We start from the raw sequence: 20,643 nt of genomic DNA on the forward strand, positions 1-20,643 counted from the left end.
CAAGGTTTCTTGAGTGCAGGCTTGAGGACTGCAGCAACCACCTTATCTACATGCACACAATGCAAGTATAGCCATAATAAAAGGAGCATCTCGGAGGGACAGAGAAATCTAAGTTTCCAAAGGTATACTTCAAGAGCTTGCTTGAGGAAAGAGAATCTTCCTGCTCCCCAGCAGCAAACAGGCCTCCTGCTCAGAAACATCTGTGTAACCTGGTGTGTTTACATCTGCAGGTTAGTACAAGTACAGCAGGCTGACAGCCTGGTAGGTTTACACCTTAGACATCTCCAGAGTTTAAAGTAGGGAGGTATAGATAAGAACGTGCTGGGTAATTCCCTCATCCCTCCAGAAACAGGTAGAAGGATTCCAGACAAATTTGCAATTGCTTATGCTCTCTCTTCCAAGTCATCTTGCTCCTGCACACTAGTCTGTTCTGTGCAGAATTAGATGCAGTTAAATATCTGATGTTTGTAGAGAGCACAGCTTGATTGTGTGGCTCAGTCTGTCTCCTACACCTCTTGCTAATCTGGCTCTCCTCTTTCCTTCCCCACAAATAGGCCTTCTGCATCTATAACCTCCTGCAAGCTCTGTAGCTTTAAAACAGTTTGTGGAGAAGTGTAAAAGCAGTATTTGGTGTACCAGGAAAATGCAGTTTGTAAGTTTTAACAATACCCAACTCAGTCATTGATCCTAGTTTGGAAAGGTCTTGCCTCTTAGATCTAAACTCCCAAGAAAGACCGTTCCAGGTGATGCTGGGTGTAGTGGTGGTGGTGTTCTTTCAGGGGAAATATATTAAGGGTGCTTCTGAAAAGAAAGATTTCAACAAGGGGCTGTCAATCAATAGGCAGTGTATTGTAACAAGTAAACCCAATCTTTCTACAATAAGGGCGCTTTGTGCCAGCAGTGAAGTATTCCCTAGCTCAGAACTTCGGGTTTTACAAGAAGGTAAATAAGCAGCGAAAGTATTGGTGGCCTCTGGTGTGCTGGGCTGTGGCACGTTCAAAAGGATGCCAAAGATTTCTGAAGCTGTAATCAGTTATTTTGAATCTGGGGACATCTGCTGGTCAGGTCAGGCTGTTCAATGCAGAGATTCCAGCAACGGGAATACGGAGTGTACAAGTCATCTGGGTAGAAATCGGTCTTGCATGACTTCAGATAGAAGCTGGAAATGAAAGCTTAACTTGAGGTGGCAACTTGATGGGCCAGTTCTTCGAAAGGTAAGATATCTTCTGGCTTGTCTTTCTTATACACGTAGCAATGTTGTTTAGCAAAATTACTCATTTGAATGTCTTTTAATCTAGATGATAATAAAATGAATTTTATGCTAATGCATTTAAATTATTCTTAAAATATACTTTGAGGTAGAATTTACATAGTGGACATTTGAGCACTGCCTAAATTATCTACATGGTGCAGTATTAAAGTTAGTCTGAACACTAAACAGTTAAGTTCGTCTCAACATGAAATACTTCTTCTAGCAGCAAATCTCATGATGTTGCAATAGTTTCTGTTACTAAACAGCCAACTCCTCGATGTCAAGAAAGTTACTATCTAGCAATGGGAGTGCTTGAGATAACTGTGATTACAACCCCTTAAAGACGAGAGCTCATAGTACTTTTACTATAAATACTCAGAGAACTAAAGTCCCAAATAACAAAGGCTACTAAAACTTTTACATCAGGTAGCATTTGAGCTCATGTTAAAATCAGATGAAATGTGGGCTTAGGGTATGTAGTAAGCCTCATAGCATAGCCAACCCCAAAATCTATTCCTTCAGGACTTCCATTCCTGCATGTTAATCACAGGATGGTCTCTGCTACCCCACACCTGCACCGCCTTCCTTACAGCATCTCCTTACCAGGGAAGTGGGTGACCCAAACTCTTGCATTCATGACATAGCCTTAATGGGTGTGTAATCATAGAGATCTCAAAAGACTCATTTTTAACATTGTTTTACTCACACCTATCTCTACTGGAACTGGTTTGCACAGAAACGACAGTAATAATTGCTTGCGGGGTTAGAGCTGTAGATATATAAACCCAGGGAACAGCACCAAACTCTTTTTTGAGTCACCACTTCTGCCTTTTAACAATCACTTTGCACCAACTCCCCCTCTGTACAGTCCTGGCACAGCTTGTTCTTGCCCTGGGAGGCTGATGGGCACTTCAGTTCTGACCTTGAAAGCTTTTTGCACGGACTGAGCCTTGTGCTAGTACAGAAGCTGGTGATTTAAAAGATGATCTGGAAGGTCTGCCAACAGCCCACAGGAAACAGAAGGGCCTCTTCCACGTAAACTTATTAAAGGGTTTTATTCCAGGCTGAAGAAGAAAGATGTGAGGTGTGGCCTCACAAGCTGTCTGCTTCAGACTCCAGTGGTTATTAATTTGCACTGCACTAGCATTCATTATTTACTTTCTCAGTGAAGTTCCAGCCACAGCCCAACCACGGGAGTACTCCTGAAATGTGCCTTTAAAAATTAAACACAATTTAAAGGAATTCAAAACATGATATTCTAAGATTACAAAGCTTCTCCCAACATTAATTACTTTTCTCCTGTACATAACAATGATTAAAATATTAAATACTTTATAATATTTTTCTTACATTTCTCAGCACTCCTCCTTACTTTGAACTTGCCCGGGTACCTTTTTTTCTTTTTCCATTCTTTGTTTCTTTCTCCTGGGGATGTTTTCGGTTCTAAAGTTAGTTCAAAAGTTCTAACTTCTGTTAAAAGCACTTTTCCTTCTCCTCTGAAGGATGAGGGTGTCATTAGGGAGCAGCTAAAAATGATCTCAGCAGCTGTCCCGACACTGGAATTGCTACAGAAGCAACTCCCAGAAAACATACATCTTAAAGGTACGTGATGCTCAGGAAGTCATCCATACAGCAATTAAAAGAATCAGCTCTACTTGGAAAAGGATTTTAGAAAAGCCTAACCCAAACCTCCATAGAGTGTTGTAATGTTAAAACCATTGGTTGCTTGAGTTCCTTTTGGCTGAAGCAATCGTTGCACCTTTAGTTGTGTTTAATTGAACCTGTTACTAACAAGCTTGAACCATGAAGCTAGATTTACGTTTAGTCTCAACTGTGCAGAATAATTTCCCTACATCCCCCTGAGCATAAAGTCAATATTTGTCAATCTTAAAGCCAAAGTGGCCTCTCAGCTGAACAGTGCATAAAATCTGGCAACATTTAGTGTCAGCCTGTTCCAGCTGCTCTGCCCTTTCCCACCTGCTGCTTCAGTTTTCTTGTTTTTTATGTTTTTTACCTCAGATAATCCTCAGATGTGTTTTTGTTTGGTTGTGGAGAAAGATGAAACAGATCAGAATACATTTATTTTTTACCTTCCATGTGGTTGTTCCATCAAATATTTCTTATGTGTGTATATATATATATGTACATTAAAGATTGTTCCCACATACTAATTTCAAATCACTGGGGAAGTTCTCCTTCTTTACACAGAACATAGAATGGTTTGGGTTGGAAGGTACCTTAAAGATCATCTAGTTCCAACCCTCCTGGTAGTAACTAGTTACTAATAGTAATGCTCCTTGCGTGTAAGCCCACCTCTGCCACCACCAGCAGTGTGTGTACCAGGTACCAGGGACACACACAGCACTTCCAGGGTAATTCGTAGAGAGAATTTGTGTTTTCCTACACACACCATCCCACCACGCCAAGTCTGGTACAACTACTACAGTATCAGCTTTTATTTTGCTGGCACCTGACATGGAAGTTTCAACACCAAGACTCCCCTTTTGAAGGCCTATGGGAACAGCAGCAGAAAAATCACGTAGTGGCATTGTTTTGTTTAAAGAAACCAGAACTTTGTCCAGGAAGTGCAGTAAAAAGTCTCTGTGAGATGAAAACAAGTGATCACAGCTGGGAAGCAAGTCCTGCCTGGTCAATAGACTTTCCATGGCTCTGACAGGCCAAGAGGGAAAGACCTGTTTTGATCAGGGACTGTAGTGATAGGACAAGGGGTAATGGGTTCAAACTTCAACAGGGGAAGTTCATGTTCAGATATAAGGAAGAAATTCTTTCCTGTGACGGTGGTGAGACACTGGCACAGGTTGCCCAAAGAAATGGTAAATGCTCCATCCCTGGCAGTGTTCAAGGCCAGGTTGGACAGAGCCTTGGGTGATATGGTCTAGTGTGAGGTGCCCCTGCGCGTGGCAGGGGGCTTGGAACTGGATGATCTTAAGGTCCTTTCCAAACCCAAACCATTCTGTGATTCTGTGATACTGTCATTCCTAGTCTGTAGGTAACAAAACTGACCTGGAACTGCTTTTGTAGAATGAGTGTATCACATATAAAGGAAAAGATAAATGTCATGACGCAAGATATGTGACATTAGCCTACTGCTGTGCTTCTCACAGGTAGCTGTAAAGTTTGGTCATCAAGGAGCACTAAAGCCAGGTAAAGAGGTTGGTTGTGTAAAAATAATTGTACAGTCTTATTTTTCTGATACCTAGTAAAACCAAACTAAAATAATGTATAAATAAATACACTGGTATTGACTCTCTTACTTGAGATTGTATGATGCGAGTTGAGCCCAGAGCCTGCCGAGGAAAACAATTTCCTGTGGAGCAGTCAGCAAGCTGAACACCTATACCGACCAAACAACACCACGCTGGTAAGAGCTAACAGACAAGTTCTTCATGTCTTAAAATAACACACAAGTGCTTTTTCAGATTGTCCTTGATGCCTTGTTTCTGCATACAGTGAACTGCTTTAGTACCTGTCAGGGTATACATGTCCTCCCCTCTGTTTCTACCCATGTAATCCTGCCTTGGCCTTCACACCAGCCTTACTATTCCCACAGCTGGGTAGAGGAAGTCCAGGAACCTGCTCAGGCCAAAAACTGAACAGGCAAGGTTAACACCATCATGCATCTGCTTCAGTAGTCTTGGGCTGCACAGTGAGTTGGTGGAGTTGGCTGATCCAGCAGAAAGCTGGCCTCACCCCTTCCTCACCCCTCTGCTTTTCCACCAGGTTAGCCAAGTGAAACAACATCTCTGGCCTCGTGGTTGTGGGGTATGATGCCAGATGCAAGGGGAAGGCTGGAGGAACTGTGGGCAGGCCACAGAGTGAGACAGCAGAAACAGCACTTGTCTGCAGCACTTCACTAGAGCAAACAGATGGGATGATAAAATGCATCATTTGATCGGCCTAAGCTGCTTGTGACACCACACCTGGCAGTTACACAAACACTCTAATCCAGCACTGCTAGTGCAAGAAATGACCCTGCCCTCCTCTGGTCCTGGGGCACTGCTGCTGTCCTTAATATCCCCCTCCTTCCTGGCACTGCTTATCTTGCAGCCATGCACCGAACTGGAGAAGAGACCCATTCATTTTACAACAAAGCAGCATTTTTTTGATTAATTAGTTTTAACATGGATCTGTTCTCCCATTTACTTTATCAGACAAGAAGATTCATGCTTTGAATGCTATGGCTAGGAAAGAAAGGTAAGTGAGGTGACAAGATGAAGGAGAGTTTTGGCAGGTAGTCACAAGCGTGCCAAGGGGAATGCAAGGTGTGAGGCTGGTGGTTGGACCCTGCAGTAGACCCTGTACCTCCTTGAGCAGGCTTTGAACAAAGGCAAAAAGAATGCTCTCTGGTACATAAACATACCTACTGCACTTAACAGCATTCAACGCTAGGCAGATGAAGTGACTTTAATGTTTCAGGTCTACTGCAACAGTTCTTACCAAAAAACCCCTCAGACATGATCTGCTAATTATTAGTAATTACACTAACATGTGTCCTGTTGTGGCATGTTTTGCACTAGGCAGACCTATGTCCAGCATTGTTTTTTTTTGTCAGACATGCCATAATCATTGTGTCAGCACTTCACCACCAAACCACCGTTTTTGGTGGTTGAATTTACACACATCTCTATGGCCTATTTTTCCATTCTAAACAGTGAAGAAATGAAGATTAATTGCCAGACAGCATGAACTAGGTAGGCAGAGCATGTTTCCTCAGTGGAGGTGGTTGGAGCAGGCTAGATTCCTCCCATATTACAAGGAAGAGATGTTCATGGCTCTTGAAGGTACCCATCACGTTTTGCTTGCAGGAATCTGTTTTTCTACTGAGTGTATGGATAATTTGGGTGTTAGAGGTAAATATAAAAGAGAAGTTTAGTGATTCTGAAAGCACCAACTCTTTATATGACCTGAGGCAGACACTATTCAAGTTTCAAAAAAAAAAAAAAAAAAGGGTAAAACAGCAGTATTAAAATGATATAGAAATGACAGTAAAAACATACAGGAGGAAAAAAGGTAGCTAATAGGAGAAATGAACCTTACAGTTGTTGCTTTATTTGCAGTGCCTAACACACTGTGGAGTTATACTACCAACAGAGCTCCTCAAGGACTTTAGAAGATCTAAGGGAATGATTTATAAAGATCTAATCAGGCCTCCTATATGCATGCTATACAATATATCCGCACACTTCCTGAATCAGGTATACAACTCCTCATTAGACTGGAACTTAACATCCCGAGGATATTCGACTGACTCAAATACCTTCAGTTCTGACAGGTGTCTCTAACCCTCACCAATGCAGTTCTTACACTTGACTGCTATCGCTGGGTATCTGCACGTCTGGATGGATCTCGACTGGCTCTGAGCTCCCAGCGATTAGATACCGCCAGCTCTCTGTGTTAAGGAACCCTTTACCGTACCGCTTCCTTGGCAATTACTTGATTTCCGCTCCTGTCTCCCAGCCTGCTGTAAAATAAGCTTCCCAGACAACTCGCTGCTTCTTTCTGAAGGGATGCGGCTCCACAAGAAGCCCGTATGTCGGGGGTGTCAGTCGTGCGGAACTATCGCAACCGACGAGGCACAAACCCGACTCCGCTGCCCGCTCCCTCGGTCACCACCGCCGTCCCCATCACACTCCGCCTACCCACCTGCCTCCACCAATAGCAGAGCCCCTTACTCGCTGAGCTCACGCCCTCCAATGGGCACCGTGGTTGTTGGCCTGCAAGCTCGGGAAGCCGCACCCTGTGGGGAGCGGGGGGGCGCTCGGTGGCGACGGTGGGGGAGGAGGAAGAGGAGGGAGTGCGGCGGGGCGGAGACAGCGACAGCCTCGGCGGGGGCACCGGCTGCGGCGGAGCCTGTTCCTGCTGCCCCCCTTTCTCCTCTGCCCTCGGGTGAGTGCTGCTGGCGGAGGCGGGAGGCGCAGGAGGGGCGCAGCCGGTAGCGGTCGGGGGGAAGCGGAGGGGCACAGCCATTAACGATCCGCGAGAGGCGGGTGGGTGCAGCCGTGGGTGGCGGGCAGGCTGTGAGGAGAGGCGGGCTCTGCGGAGGGGAGGCGGGGGGCCGGGGCTGGAACCAGCTTGTTTAGCCCGGGGCGGCGGGGAGGAGAGGGGCGGGGGGTGTCTCTGGCTGGAAAACAACCAGCGCTCGGGTGTGGGGGGTGTGTGTGCGTGGAAAACCCAGCAGCCTGCCGCTCGCACGGTGCCTGCGGTGAGCGGCTGGTAAGGGCGATGTCGGCACTCTGGGGTGGTGGGGGGCACAACGAGGGAGTCCCCAGATGCTGAGCTGGACGGGGCGGCGGGGGTCGGAGGGGCAGGTTCCTGTCAGCACTCCCTCAGGAGCTACGGGCCTGCCGCGGTGAGCGCGGTGCGATGCTCCCACTGCTCTCGCCGCCGCAGGAAGCGGCTGCTCGGCGTTTAAATCTTCATTGCACCCAAGCGATGCGTCTGCGGCCCCTTGCCCACCGCCCTGCTGCTTCACCTGCCCCTTCCTCTAGGCTGCGAGGTGACGACCTGATTACGGTTAGCGAAATGCGGGCATTAGAGCGTCCAAATAATCGCCCGCAGAGGACGCAGGAATGAAGGAGGAGATGCGGCGCGTTTGTGCGGTGTTACTGATTGGCAGGGTACCAGCAGCAGCGAACGGGCAGCTGTTTTGTTTCTTCTGCTGGAAGGGGTATCTCTGTTTTAGTATTTCCAGTGCCTGCTTTTGATTCAGAATGTTACCTGTCCTTCTGCACGTAATCCATGCTGCTTTTAAGGTTGATTCTTAATCTACATTGGCTTTAGTTAAAACTAGCAATTAGAAAGGGGGAAAATCCAGTCAAGCTGGAAAAATATACTGAGATAGGGTGCTAGGAATAGCACTGGGTTTGAATCTTTTATGAGATACTGCTGTAGCTCAGTTGCATGAGCTTGTTGCTGGTTTTATTTTATTCTCTGCTTTTTGGAAAGTTGCTATAAGTCACAACGTTATCATATGCCAAACGCATTCTGTTTTCTTGCCTAATGATTTATGGCTTATACGGAGCTTTACAAACCACGTCTCTCTTCAGTTTATGAATTCCCAAACTGCAGCTACTGCTAGATAAATTCTGTATGCTTTGCTGAAAGCTACAGGTATCTTCATGCACGCTGGCTATTTACAGCTCTGGGTTTGTAACGTGACTGGATGTGTTAACAGAATACTTGGGAGTTCTTAACTGCCACAATTTGTTGTTTTTTATAGAACAAAAAAAATTGGTTTAAAAATACAAATTATTTCTAAAATAGGCTTCTGTTTTTTATTATATTTATTGATGTAACAACTCTGTACCTCAATAAGGAAGTACTCTTTTTAGAGCTGTTGTATAATAAGTGAGGAAAAAAAAATGCAACTATGGACTGGACTTCTGGAACAGGTGGTAGTGGTAATTTTTTATATTCAGTAAGCAGATTTGATGTGATCATACAGATGTAGTTTTAAGTGAACATAATGATCTGTGTCGTTTGCTTCAATTACAGAGCTTAAACTTGGTGATGTTCTTAGGACAGTTTTGAGGCAGCATGTTTTGCCAGTGAGTTCATTAGAGTATAGTTCGCTAATGCTGCAGAATGTAGAAGGTCATTACTGAATCGGTATTTTTCTGTAACAGATCTATGCTAGATGTCTCCAGCAGAAAATGACTCAACTTTTCTCGTTCCTTGAGATTCGCTATCAATATTAAAAGTTATTTTTCTTGTATGGGATTGGATCATTTGATGAGATTATGTGGGCAAACCCATTTGAGCACTGAGGAACTTTCACAGGAGTGAGGCTCAAGCTATTTCTGCCCTATTCAAGTCCTGGGTTTTGAAGGGTAGCCTCGCAGTATGAAGTGCTTTTAGTGAAACTCCACAGTCAGCGTTCTGTGATTTGCTATAGGAGGAAGAAGCTGAACTTTGAAGCAGCCGATTTTGTTAATAAATGGAGTGAAATATTACAACTGGAGGTTTCAGACTAGGAGAAGGGTGCTTAGCATGCTGATTGCTACTAAGCATAACAGCATATATGTGACAAGTGCTTTCTGACTCTGAGGAGGATGGACAGTAAATCTTGTACCCACAGCTTTTCTGAGTTGTAGAAATAGTTTTTTTTTAATTATTTACAAACTGGAGCAGTGGTGGATAGTGAGTATTTTGTAAATCCCAAACTGTTGCTATGCCAATGAGCCAGTCCTGCTTTGAGGGAAAATTTCATAGTAACAAAACTTGACCTGTACTTTTATGAAGGAAAGCGTCTCAGAGAAGTGTTGCTTCTGTTGTGGGTGGAGAACACCTGAAGCATGAGAACCTGAAGTAAAAAATAACATTACATTTCTGATTTTCATGGCTTCTAAAGTAGAATTTACTCTTGGACTGTCCTGCAGGATAGAAAGCAGTCTGAAATAACATTGTATCAGTAATTCATGCTGTAACTAAATAGTAGACACTTTCAGAATGATAGGTGCTTTATATTTAAAAACTGATTGTGAGCAGTGTTTAATTCAACAAATGCAAGTTTGAACTGCTCATTCTTTTGTGCAGGTCATTTGACATCTGCTGAGGAGCCTGTCTAAAACTTTCCTGTTATACATTTCCTATGTTAACAGATTCAAAGGCAGGTATTTTTTAAAATAAGTAGAAGTTCCTAGATTACCTGAGTTTTGCAATTTTCATTCATATAATTTAATCAGCCTTCTCAGGGGAGTAGGAAAACATAACCTACTCGTGCCACTTAACCAGCATTTCTCTTCAAAAATACTCCTTTTTGGTAGGGCTGAGAACAGTAGCAGTACAAACCTGTTGGTAAAGAAAGCTGTAAAGTGTGAATCATGTAAACAAGTGAATTTCCTGAGGAAAGCTTCTTTTCATCAGGGGCAGAAGAGGACTGGTTATACAGATACTTTGATCTATGATGATTTTCACTTTAATATTACCCTCCTCTCTGGTTACTTTTCTTACCGCTTTAAAGTATTGCATGTACAATGACAGCGTTCTAGAGTAGTATTTTTGAATGTTCAACATAACTTTATGATAACTTGTTACCATCTCATTAAACATCTGTTGTTTATTGAGACTAATCTTTATAATATTTAGTCAAACTGAAACAAATAATTGGTTTCTGTCGTACTTAGTCAGAGGACATTGTTTGCTGTGGTCTTGTCAGGTCAGAAACTTTAGTGGCTGGTACTTGCAGAAGTTGTAAGGGCAGAGACTCCGGGAAACGCCCTTGTTGGAGCTACTCCTTTTCAAATCAGGTATAGGCTGAGGTGATGTCATTTGTCATGAGGGCTCTGGTTTAACATTCTAACCAGCAATCATGTGAAGTATTGCTGCTACTTTGGGGAATTTTCAGCCTAACTTCTTAATTTCAGGGGCAATTAAGTTTTAGTATAGGGATGCATGTAAATAATTACTGCCAGTCAGTCAAGCTGCTGACCAGCATGTATGCTTGCTGCCTTTGCTGGGTTGACTCTTTACCTGTTAAGGAGAAACTGAAAATGTTGTCCTTAAAGGTGTAGCCAAACAGGAGTAACAACTTGTGCACCTTCCTAACTTCCTCCTTTTGACCTTGCTGGGTAGATTTCATTTTGATAAATGATCTCTGCCTGCTCTTTTGGATGCAATTATTATTCAGTGAAAGATCAACCTTGTAACCTCAGATCAGTTGTGTTACTGAGCGGGACACCGGAAGGGTTTTACACTATGGCTTATTTGAGTGGCTTTTCTGCAGATGAATTAAAAATCAACCTATGTGAAAGCGCAACTCAGTTCAGTTTTAAAACTAGGATATTAAGAGCTACTCTTTAAAACTTGAGATCTGGAGTTTGTGTTCTTCACACTAATCAATTATTCCTTTGCATTTTTAATTGACTAATGTATTGGGCTTTGTCTTTTTAAATGATTCAGGGTTTTTTTTTCAAACCATGTGCTATGTATGGTTTTCAGATTTTGACTCATGAAACTGAAAAAGTAGGGAGTAAAATATTTCAGAGTTCTGAGATTTTCTTGTTCTCTCGTATGCCTAATTGAATTGCTGAAAAGGGGTCATGGAAACAGCAAGCAGTAAATGCAGTTAATCAGTAACATTTTATGGTATCTTTGATACTTTCACATCAAATGAGTAGATAAATGTTGTGGTACATTTATGCACTGAAGACTGGGGAGAAGTCAAACTGCTACACTCACATCATCTAGGTTTTGGGTTGGAATCAGTAAATTTGTAAAAGCAACTTTGTCTTAAACCCTGCAATTTTACTTGCAGCCATTGAAACTTAGTTTAGGTTTGATTTCATTTTGCATGTGCAAACTTCAAAATCTCGTTGTGGTGCCTTTAATGCTTTTTATCTCTATCTTGTTTTGGATCTTGGATCTTGAATCTTGAGAGGTCTGATATGCTGTTTTAGGTTTATTATACCTAATACCAGATTAAACCAGAAAGTGTTTGGGATAACCTCAACCCATGAAGATTGTCTTCTGTGGTGTTTTGGTGGGAGTTTGTTAGGGGTGTTTTTTGTTTGTTTGTTTGTTTGTTTCTTGGGGGTTGTGTTGTTGTTGTTATACACTGCTGAGTGTAAAGGTACTGTTTCTGCATTGTGACTAGGGAGGTGAAGGATAAGTTATGCTTTTCAGTTTAATCTTCTTTTAACAGATGAAATAATTTCTTTAGGTATTGTCACTACTAAATATTGCTGAAAATTTATAAAGTATGTATGCATGTGAAACATCCCTTCTGTCTAATCAGCAAAAGAAGATATTGCTGCTTATGTGCATTAAGAGAGAGATGCAGTATACTTGTGGGGTTTTTTTATCAAAACCAGTATCTTGTCTAACCAAGCTTTGCATAGTAATCTTGCATCAACACAGCTTAAAGTACTCTGAAGTTAAAGGCACTTCTTTTATTTTTCTCTTCAACTTCTGAACCTGTTAGCTACATTCAGCTAAATATACCAGGAAAAAGGTGACTTCAAACACATAAAGTTTGTGCCAGTAATGGGATAATCTGATGGCTAGACTTGTGTCCCCACTAAGAGAGGGGCATGGCACCTGGTTTGTTTTGAGGAGCAGGATCATCTGTCTGTGTAGCTGTTAGACAGTTCCCTGCCAGTCAGTGTATGGGTAGCTCTGGACCAGTTGTCATGTATTTTGCCACTTACGTGGCCAACCCTGAGTGACCTAGTGGTAAAGATGGGAGCAAGGGTGGGCTCAACAAGATGTAGGGGGAGAAACATGAGGACTTGGGATAAGAAGGGATAAATAGGGAAGCATAGGAGACTTGAGTTTATGGAAAATCATGTTTCATTAGTTCTGACATATTTCTGTAGGTGCTTTCAGTTCCTGAAAAGGATTTAATGATTTTTAGGTAAAATTCTATACAACTAAAGTGTTGCTTTATTTTTGAATATCACTTCAAGTTTCCATATGACTTGAATAACAGATTCAGTGTAAAGCACAAGATTCTATTTTGATTCCAAAGTCCCATTTTCTTTCCTTACTGTGGATATCAGTTTTAGGCCTGCTAGTACATATGGTGAGGTGTATCGTGTTCCATGACCCTTCCCTCCCTTAAAGTAAAATTTACTAGCTGGTGAGTTTTCAAAGATATTCTGATAATTTTGATAACTTGGAAGCATTTCCAAAGAACTGTATATCTTTTGTGAGTGAATTAAGGATGAAGATATTCAAGGCCAGGTAGTATAGTGTCTTGGGTGACATGGTTTAGTGCGGGATGTCCCTGTCCGTGGCAGGGGGGTTGGAAGTAGATGATCTCAAGGTCCTTTCCAACCCTAACTATTCTGTGATTCTATGTCAGGAAAATGGTGTTCATTTTTGTAGCTTATTTTTTCATAAAGTGTCAGTGGCCAGAAATATAAGAGTAAATATTTTTTGGTTATGTAGAACATTTGCAGCACAGTGTTAAATTATTTTGCAATCTATTAATAGGCAGGAAAAATAGATTAAAAATGATCTTAGATATTTGCTTAGATCTCAACCGTACACATGAAATTAATTTAGGGATTTAGGTAAGAAGTTAGTAAATTCTTTAGAGCTTTCTCAAAGTAAGTGGATTGTACATGGTTTGGATGGAGAGTGAGATAAAATACATATGATTAATCTAAGGGAAAGCTATTATGTCTGAAGTTTCAAGGAAAGGTGGTGGATTTCTGTGCCTTGGAGTTAGAGAGGGCCATCCTGTTCTTTTTGATTGCTGCTACTTGCAGCTGAATGTCTACCTATGCGGTTTTCCCACTTTACTTTCAATGTGCTTTAGAACCTGCACTTACCTGGATACTGCTGAGTTATATGGATCATTTTAGACTGAGCTTCTTGCCTTTAGCCTGGAAGGAGAGGGTGCTTGTGATTGCAGCATAAGGTAAGAATTTCGACACATGGGACATCTTCTGGATCTGAGTAGTAGTCTTTGTTGTTGATCCTAAGGCATTTCCTTTCTTTATTGATTTAAGGGCAAGGAAACCCCAGTTAAGATGCCTGTACCCTTGCTTCATAGTTGTGGAGTGGTAGTCCTTCCAGTATCCTCTAGTTTTCCATCACTGTAGCAATTTGGGGAGGAGCCAGGAGCAGAGAACACAGTGAACAGTTTGCTGCACAAATTGGAAGAAGGTAGTCTCTTAAACTGTCCTCTGGCCTGCTCAGCCACCAGAAAATAAAGAGCTTTTTGGCAGCTGGTCAGTGAAAGCCAGAAGTGGTGAACAGAAGGCTGGGAAGCATGGTTAAAACCTGAATGTCAGCCAGAAAAGCAGGACTTAGGCAGTCTTGCAAATTATGAGGGCAGCCTTATTAATTGAATGTTCTGGCTGGTGGAAAAGTTGCTGGAGGCTTAGAGTCTTTATGGGTCAATACTTAGCATTAAAGTGGGGAGACACCCCTCCATGCCTCAAGCAAAGCTCACAATGTCAAAAATAAACCTTTTTAGCTGCATTTGCCACTTCCACTGCTTGTTTAATGGGTTTGGGGTACTATCTAGTGTGAGAGGGCTAAAGTATTGAAATAGCTGCTCTCCCAGTAGGCTGATATTTTTCTTCAGTCATTGACATAAGTGTAATATTTCTTGCTTGATACTGGAATAGTGGCTGTTATGCTAATTATTTTTACGCATATATTAAAGCAACCCCAGTCTTGTAAGGTTGCGTAATGAAAATACATGAATAGTTGGTTACTTAGGGTATCCTGGGTTTATTTTTCACAGTGTCACCTATTTAAAGAGCTTAAGCGTGTTTCTGCATTCTCAGGTTTTCAGGTCATTAAGTCACTGCTTGTGTTCACATATGTTGTTGAAATACTTTAGTTCTGTAATAAGTTAACTATATTTTCAGTAATTCCTCATACCTCCAAGTCAAATGGGGGCAAATTATTGCGTATTTTCAGTAGTGTACTTCATGGAGTCACTTAAGAATGAGGCAAATGCCTCTCTTTAGTTGCAGACCTTCAGTCAGGATTAGACACCTTCCTAAATAATGCTCTATTTGTTATCAGTGGGCAGTTTGAAGACCTGTTGTCATACCAAATACTTAATGGTAGCAGGAAAAGGTGAGGTCATTCAGTCTGAAATTTGGTGTTTGCAACTTGTACTACAATTTTGGATTATGCAATTTAATCCTTGATTTGATATGTTAATTGTTCATGAATAGGATAAATTCAGTTCATTTGCCTGAAACTGAAAGCTAAATTTATTCTTTCAAGGATTTGATGATTTGAGAGAGTAATCTGGTAATTTTCCCCTCCCTCCTCTCTGTTGCTATAGTAATCCTAAATTTGAACCTTCTTTCTGTAGACTTTTTTTTCCTTTAAGCAAATTCTATAATAGCTGTGCGTATGTTCTCAAACCAAAATACTGATAATACAGTTTGTGTGGTTGCCTTTTTTCTTTTTCATTTGGATGTAACATCTGAGGTACAGATGCTGAAATGGAGCAGCCTTAACTTGTCTTCTTTTTCTAGCTCTGGGGAGACCTTGTGGAATTAATCTTTTTAATAGTTTTTTTTAGGCATGTATCATTTATAGGGGGAAAAAAAAACCACCAAAAAAAGGCCCAGCTACAACAAAATAAGACCCAAACCCCTCTCTGAATGTCATGAAAAGCTGTTTATAATTGTAACTGCAGAAGCGCACATTCAAATTGCAAAGGCCATATCTTAGTTTAGTATCCAAATTGTATTGCCATTCCATTCAGGGCTTATTTGATTAGGTGCTTTCAGCCGTTTGTGACATGGCTGAACATTTGATATGGCAATAAATACAGGTAGTTCTGGCAAGTGTATAAAGTATTTGTTCTCTTGCCAAACTTTGATTTTATTTCATACGCAAGAAAGTGGAGATGAAAGATCCAACAACGTTAATAGCAAACTGAAGAGGAGCATCAGGAGTAAGCAGAAAACCTGAAAAAGACTTGTCAGGAAGCATGGGGACAATGAAGTAAGACTAAAAATAATGTGGATGCAGATGAAAGACTACATGAAAAGTTTGTCTTGATTTTGATTGAAGACAGTTTCTAACACATGTGCACTGGCAGATAGATCTCACTGAAGTGAGGTTATAAGAATGATTTCCATAAGGATAAAGTTGAACTTGCAGGGTGCATAGCAGTGGGACTATGCAGTATTCACTCTGGAATTTTGAAATAGGTAGTTTGTGTAACTAGAGACTTAGATGCAAGAATTGCTATCAAATATAAAAGCAGAAGGGTATTGGGTAGATTTCAAGCACCTATGTAGTCAGTATAGAAAAGGTATTTTGGGCTAGTTACTGCATCATTAACATGACCTTAATATTAAGGGTTTTGTTTAAATTTAAAAAGAGAAGCTGTTCTATATGGAGGTAAGATGAAAATAGGGTATGAACAACAGAGGAAGGCTTTGATGGAGAAATTTAACATCTCTTTCTTAAGACACCTGACTTCTTGGAGAGGGTGCATGGTTAGAGCTGACCTCTTTTAACTTAGGTACCATATAATGTGTGATATGATTCCATGTAAAAACTAAAGTGATGTTTCTGGGAAAATTGATTTAGAATGGTCACAGGGTGTGTCGAGTATGGATAGAACTGGATGACCGGAAGATGATGTATTGGAAATATGTTAGTAGTGGAATGTGTCAAGGATCAGTTTTAAGAGTTAGTATATTCATTAACAACACTGATGATTTCCTACTTCTTATGCCAATCTCAATTTTTCTCATCAGATGTCAAGTGTCATCAATACTAAAGTAGTTTTGCACAGAACGAAGTTGAGACCTTAGGACGTGACCAGTAGAAAAAGGAGTCATTTAATAGCATTAAAAAAATTAAAATGTTCTTACAACACTTGAGGATGACGAACCTATCAAAAGTTAGCAACTATGAAAAGTATGGGGAAAACAAAGATACTGTTGTTGCACTACTAATATTTTCCTTTAAAGAAGTAAGGTGGTATTAACATGTTTCTGGTACTGCTGAAAGCTTATCTGGAATATTGTGTCTAATACGTATCACCTGGCATCAAGTAAGAAAGAGTGTTTGGACTGGAAGAGGTGCAGGGACTGATTCCTGGAATGACAAAGGGAATGGAGAGTTTGTTCTCTAAGGTGGACTCAGAACGCCTTGTTTGATCTGAGAAAACAAAGCATGAAAGAGGTTGTTCTTCATTAGAATGAGTGAAACAACACAGGTGGATAAAAGGAGCCTCTTAAGCTTGAGGTATAAGAACAAATGGGCATAAACTATCCAAGAATAAACCTAGTCTGGAAATTAGAAAAGATGGTTCCTAAGCAACAGAGGCATAGAAGTCTGCAACTGCCTTCCCTTAGGAGTACTGGAATAAGGCTGTCTTTAAGATGGAGCCGGTTAGCTTATATAAGGGGAGGGGGAGGGAATATAATGTAGTTTTCCACAGTACTTTGGGATTCGAACCCCTTAACCCAGAACAGCTGTTTGTTCCCATGATTCCTGTGGTGTTAGTCAAAGATGATGCAGTCACTTTGACCAGATAGTGTCCAGATATCAGTGGGTACATGGGTAGTCTGTTTCCTGGACAGACTAGTTGCATTCTAGGGTATATAAATGGGTATAATAAATGTTAGAGAAGGATGTTAAATACTGTTTCATGTCGCGCACTACATTATATCTTGTGTAGTGGATATATGTTTATGTTAAGAAACCCCAAGCCAACACAGAATTGAGCAGAATTGATAATAAGCCCTGTATTGTTTTCTTCTCATGCTGTCCTGTGTGTTGGAAGGAAGCTGCCCACAACATATGCACAGCTACTTCATTGTCTTCATATTTCTCTGCAAACTCTCCTTTGAGCTGTTTATAAAAAATTACAAGTTAGTGCAAGCTGAAGGGGTGATGTGGTGAAAACTCTGTGTACCAAGTTGCTGTGTATTGCCCTGCTGTTCCTGTATATTGCTGTAAGACTCTGTCTATCTAATAAGCTTGGAATGTAATTTTTTGAGGAAGCATTGTGCTTGTGTTTGCAATAATATGTAATAGAAGATTGGTGGTTGACAAAGAAAAGGGTTCTACTGCCTCCTTCCTGACAGAAGGATGCTAACTGGCAAACTGGGGATTCGTGTTGCCTGAGGTTACATTGTTTTTCTAATTTATTCAATTGTTAGGGCATGTTAAGTCATGATTTAATTCCTGCTGAGGTATTTCAGACCCAGGAGAAAAGTTGTAAATGCTCATTTGTGCAATTGTTTCATCTATCTCAGTAGCGCACATTACTGGATATGTTTTTTACACAAACAGAAATGGAGGCAGGAATGCAGTATCTGCTTTATATTTTCCTCTTCTGTAACTCTTTGTATTTGTCTGAATGTTCATGGTGAAAGCTTCATTTCTGGAAGGAAGTTCAAGCATGGAAAGTAGTTTGGTTGGGACAGGATAGAAATTTAATGATGTTTGAAAGGTTCCTTCCTGACTGTGCTTAATGTGTGTTATTGACTTCCCTTCAGCTGTTAGCTGAATTTCCTGTTGATTTTAGGTATAAATAATTGCCAAAGCAGTGACTAGCCCTATGTGTGTGCTTGAACTGGATTTGTTTCCTTTATTCACAAGTTTTTTTTCCTTTGTTCACAATGTTTTCAGAACTAATGTAGAAGACTGAGGGCTAGATCTTACTCTCTTAAATTGCTGTATTCACACATAATTATTAATATGAATGGTAAGTAATTGCATAGGCAAAACATCAATGACTTAAATGGTACTTTGGACATGTTTGTTAATGTTAGCTAAGTTACATCCCAAAATGGAATCTTTTGGGGAAAGTGCGTGGCAGTTATAATTTTAAAAGCTGATAAATAATAGTTAACACTTTAAACCTTGAGGGAGTGTTCACTGTTATATGAATATTGACTTAATTGTATTTCATCTGCTTTATTGTTTAGACATTCTGTCATGTCACTTACTGTTAAACAGGTGTGAGCTAGAGATAGTATCATATAATAAACCAAAAAAATCCAAAGTCTGAAACTGTTTGGCAATGGTCTCCAGAGAGTGGATGACTGAACAGATGTCATCTGGAAACTCTTGCCAATGAGCAGAATATCTTTAGGAATACTAGTATTCTGGAAGAATGTATTAATGTGCAGTAAGAAAACTGTACAAGTTGATTAGCTTGACTTTTTGTTCTTAAAGTGTGGTGTTTTTTTTTTTTTGACCGGATTGTGTAGGATTTGTCATGGTGACTGAAAAGGTGTCACATTCAAATAAATAAAGGTGTTGCATTGGATTGGTAGAAATAATAGAAATAACTACTGAAAAGCTACGCAATTTATTTTCTAATTTGCTTGATGAATATGACACTGGAAGCTTAGCAATTTCCCCCATATTGTGAACTAGGTAATTTGCTTAACTGAAAATACACAATTCAACACTGGAGAGAAGAAAAAGATTTCTGGCTTTATATGCGTTTCTTAGTTGTTTTTTTTTTAAATTAATTTATCTCTCAGAGTTTAATCTGCGTATTGCGCAGTTGTCATAAACTGAAACCATCTTTCATTGTGTGGTCTAGAATAGCATCCCCTGTATGCGTGGCCTGTGCTAGTTCTTCTGAAGGGGATGCAGTCAATATTGGAATAATTTATATTTTCAGCAGCTTATTCAGATCTGGCATTTTGATTATCTCATGTGAGAATATTGTCAACCTTTTTTAATATTTTGTCATGTTAGCTGGTGACACTCTTTTTTCTAAAGTAAATGTTCTTAGGAGTTTGGGGTGGTTTTTTTTGTGCTGCACTGTGCCTCATAAACACATCAAATATAAACCGTTTTACGAAGTAAAGATGCATGTTGCCATGCAGTTTGACCATTGGAGGATGAATCAGAAAGCTCTTGCTTCCCCTGCTCCCCCAGAGAACAGCAAGTCTGTATCCTTTCCAAAATGTGTTGGATTAGATTAGTTTCCCTGTGAAAAATGTTAAGGAATAGTTGGTAGAGATGGTAGCAGCTGCACAGAACAAGTTTGCAACAAGGTGATAAAATACAGTGACCAGATGGTGGGCTGTCCAGATTTTGTTTCCATTCATTTCTTCCTATTATGAAAGATCTAGAAACAAATTAAATTTGAGATAAATCTTGTATAGGTTACTTAGAGGAGAGTAAGGAAGTTGAGGAAGACACAGAGAAAGGTCAGGGATAACGTTGATAAGACTCATAAATAAGAATTGTTTGGATGTGACAGTGAAATACATTGCTGTTGAGTGTCATTGAGTATTTTCATAAACCCGTCTGATTTTTAGTGATGCTCACAGAGGTTCATGAGATGATGGGCAGGGAGGGGGAATTTAAAATATTTCCTGTTTGTTGTTAGCTGATACATCTCTGAAATTCTTTAGTAAGGTCTGGTAGTAATAGGAGGGAAAATCGTGGCCAAGTATGAGACAGGAGAGAAAGTTAAGGTTAAGTTTAGAGAATATAGATGAGAAAAAATAAATTGAAGTAGAACATTAAAATGAATTGATACTGTAAGGCCAGAAACAGTTTTAAAGATCTGGGTTACATCACACAGAGGATTTCTGTAGGATTTTTCAAGAAGAATGGATTTTAAGCATATTATGTGTAAAAAGTCACAGTCTCTATTAGGCTGTGGGACTTAACTGCTGTGAGGTATTGTTAGGGTTAAGAATTCAGCTAAGTGCAAAGTAAGGTTACACATTTTATGGTTGTAATACAAGGAATGTTTAAATGTATGTACATGGTGTAAAGTGTAAATCAGCAAAAAAAAGACTGCAAATGAGTGTGTGTGCGTGTTAGCACATTGGCCATGGTTAACCAGGATATTTGGAGATTTAAGCCACGGGTTTGATTGAGTTTAACAGTTTTTGCCCTTGTAGACAAAGTTTTGATGTTTCAAAAAGGATTTAAAATCCAAAGCTACTGATTTC

General features: G+C 40.5%; 1 protein-coding gene across 18 annotated transcripts in view; it reads left to right on the forward strand.

The window, feature by feature from the left end:
- The first annotated feature begins 7,076 nt into the window (after positions 1-7,076).
- The window catches only part of ADD1 (adducin 1), a 59,206-nt gene continuing 45,639 nt past the window's right edge, over positions 7,077-20,643 (forward strand). For 4 of the 18 annotated variants that reach the window (XM_057426765.1, XM_057426769.1, XM_057426779.1 and 1 more), the window contains exon 1: positions 7,348-7,486. The gene's annotated coding sequence lies outside the window, so the exon portion shown is untranslated. Of the gene's footprint in view, positions 7,160-7,238; positions 7,261-7,345; positions 7,487-20,643 lie in introns of those variants that run through there. The other 14 variants (XM_057426772.1, XM_057426773.1, XM_057426782.1 and 11 more) reach the window with 8 other exon arrangements.

Source organism: Pezoporus wallicus, unplaced genomic scaffold (genome assembly GCF_028554395.1).
Source record: "Pezoporus wallicus isolate ANWC-B61680 ecotype Strahan unplaced genomic scaffold, APGP_CSIRO_Pwel_v1 scaffold_13239, whole genome shotgun sequence".
Lineage (NCBI taxonomy): Eukaryota > Metazoa > Chordata > Aves > Psittaciformes > Psittacidae > Pezoporus > Pezoporus wallicus.